The sequence below is a fragment of the Schistocerca americana genome, chromosome 3 (assembly GCF_021461395.2).
Source record: "Schistocerca americana isolate TAMUIC-IGC-003095 chromosome 3, iqSchAmer2.1, whole genome shotgun sequence".
NCBI lineage: Eukaryota > Metazoa > Arthropoda > Insecta > Orthoptera > Acrididae > Schistocerca > Schistocerca americana.
Window position 1 is genome coordinate 337,934,196 of NC_060121.1, and position 2,981 is coordinate 337,937,176.

At 43.7% G+C, this 2,981-nt stretch overlaps 1 non-coding gene across 1 annotated transcript; it reads right to left on the reverse strand.

Moving 5' to 3' along the window:
* Positions 1–1,058: 1,058 nt before the first annotated feature.
* Trnat-ugu lies at positions 1,059–1,133 on the reverse strand. The gene has a single exon. It is a non-coding gene; the product is annotated as a tRNA-Thr (tRNA).
* Between the last annotated feature and the right edge of the window lie 1,848 nt (positions 1,134–2,981).

Below are 2,981 nucleotides of genomic sequence, written 5' to 3' on the forward strand. Positions count from 1 at the left end.
TGAGTCTTTCGCTAAATTATAACAACCCTAGAAACACTAAATAATGGTAATGTATACGGTTCCATTACTACTACTACTAATAAAAAAAGACCTGGACTTTTGGTACCCTGGTGCACACACAGTCATACGCTAGACTAACAGTGTTCCGAGTACTATGACGGTCTGATCTGCTACAGTACGATTGATGTGAATAGTTATTAACAATTTTATGCAAAGTGATTCAGTGATGATGTTACAATGTTTAAGATTGTAGGGTAGGTAACTTACAGAGTCGGTAGTATGGACCAAATAAAAGAAAAAGAATCTCTTACTCATGGGCTCCAAATTGTATACCTTCAGACCTGTCCGGCCGCTGAGAAGGGTAAATGTATCAATTCGAGGTAAGGGACCCTGTTCCGGAAACGACGGGATCGAAATTAAAAGCGAGAATCGTTCTTGACCCTCCCACAGAGTAATACATTTACTATCGCTAAGATTGTAGGGTAGGTAACTTACAGAGTCGGTAGTATGGACCAAATAAAAGAAAAAGAATCAATTATTCATGGGCTCCAAATTGTATACCTTCAGACCTGGCCGGCCGCTGTGGGTGAGCGGTTCTAGGCGCTACAGTCAGGAACCGCGAGACCACTACGGTCACAGGTTCGAATCCTGCCTCGGGCATGGATGTGTGTGCTGTCCTTAGGTTAGTAAGGTTTAAGTAGTTTTAAGTTCTAGGGGACTGATGACCTCAGATGTTAAGTCCAATAGTGCTCAGAGCCAACCTTAAGACCTATGAGCACTTGTTCACTTTTGATGCTGTGAAGTATATCTCTTCTACTGAACAACTGACCATAGTTCTTAAGGTGTGCATTTTACCTCCCATGTTTGAAGGGCATCTTCCAACTCGGTCGTTTTCGGATCAGAGTCCTCTTCTTCATATGCAGATGGTATCTGTTTCCGAAAGAACAGATGCCATTGACGATCCTGCAGCTTCTCTAGAATGAAATGATAATTAAATCTAAACCCTTAGCACTGACAGGTGTTGTTGATATACATCAGTGGGGACAGCTGAAAATGTGTGCCCCGACCGTGACTCGAACCCGGGATCTCCTGCTTACATGGCAGATGCTCTATCCATCTGAGCCACCGAGGGCACAGAGGACAGTACGACTGCAGGGACTTATCCCTTGCACGCCTCCCGTGAGACCCACATTCACAACTGTCCACAATGTGGGTCTCAGCCCGGGCAAAGCGGCGGCAGTAGTAAACACTCGTCTAGCGCTAAGCAAACAGTAAGCAAAGTGAAGTCATGTCTTCAATGCTTCGGGGCACATAAACGACAAGCCTGTCCTTGTAGGGAGGCACAGTGCTTTAAATGGGCAAATGGGGACAGTCACCAATCAGTCTGCGTGAAAAAGCGATTTCAGAACAAGTCAAGTGTTCTTTCATTCAAAAAGCAAGATAATAGTGTGAATGTAATTGTGTCAAAACCACTTTTTGAGGCGAACAGTGTTTTGTGCGTACGCAGATCGACACAAGGGCATCAGTTACTACGTTAAAGAGGCGTTTATACGATGGATTAGATCTGCAAGACATTCAGAGTCACAGACTGTACCATGTACTTTCAGTTAAGGTGATATTACGATTCTTGGCGTTTGCAGTTTCCCTGCTACTATCAAGAAAGTAACAAAAACAGTTTCATTTGTGATGCACAAAATACAATCCATATATTTTAAGCATGGCGGCCTATGACTTGTTTGGTTTGCAAATTCAGGACAAATTTTTGTCTGTCAACACATTCATGCCTAACGAAAGTGTGGATACACCGTGTAATGAATTTCAGGATCTGTTTCAAGGTGGTGGTGTTGGTGGCTAGTGTTTAACGTCCCGTCGACAATGAGGTCATTAGAGACGGAGCGCAAGCTCGGGTTAGGGAAGGAGTGGGAAGGAAATCGGCCGTGCCCTTTCAAAGGAACCATCCCGGCATTTGCATGAAACGATCTGTTTCAAGGCCCTTTAGGCAAGGCCAATAATTTTGAAGCTAATTTTGCTATGAAAGCAATTGCACAACCGAAATTCTTCCAGGCACAGTTAGTCCCGCATGCCATTACGGCCAAAGTAGCAACAAAACTGTAATAATGACAAGAGCAAGGTTTCGTGGAACCGGTCACAGCAAGAAAATGGGATTCTATGTTAGTCGCGTTAACCAAGCGAACAGCAGTTTACGCATCTGTGCAGATTTTAAGTCCACTGTTAATCCGCAGACTATGGTTGTATCCTACCTATTACCCGTACCAAAGGAACTCATGGTGCTGGCAGATATTTTTCAAAAAAAGATTTGAAAGATACCTATCTGCAGATTCACTTAAACAAGCAGTCACAGCTGTTCTCTGTCATAAATACGCACATGGTTGTATTAAGATTTCTGCGTTTACCTTTCAAGAGTGCTTCAGCGCCCGTCATTTTTCAACAGCGCCTGGGGCAGCTAACTGCCATCATGTTCCAGTTACTTGGACGACATAGTGGTTTCCGGTTGCATACTGAAGGAACGCTTAGCCAATTTGCGTACATTGTTTGAAATGGTATCCTCAGCAAGCCTACGTTGTAACAAGAGTAGGTGTTCTTTCTTTCAAAGCGAGACTGCCTATTTGAAACACGTAATCAATGTGCGAGGCATTCACCCGTCATAAGCAAGTCTCAGAGCTATCCATGATTTGCCAGTGCCATATAATGTTCAGGAACTACAAGCTATGTTAGGCAAGCTGACGTACTATATTTGATTCATTCCGAATGCTGGCCAGATCGCAGCTCCCCTGCATTCCCTCCATAGAAAGAACGTTCTGCTTGCGTTGTCAAAAGAATATGTTTCAGCCATCAAGAAGCTGAAAGATGCATTATTAAGTGGTACATGTCTAAGACATTTCGAACCGCCCAAACTAGTCGTTTTGGTGGTGGATAATTCCTCTTACAGGACTTGGGCAGGTTTGTCTCATCAACTCAAA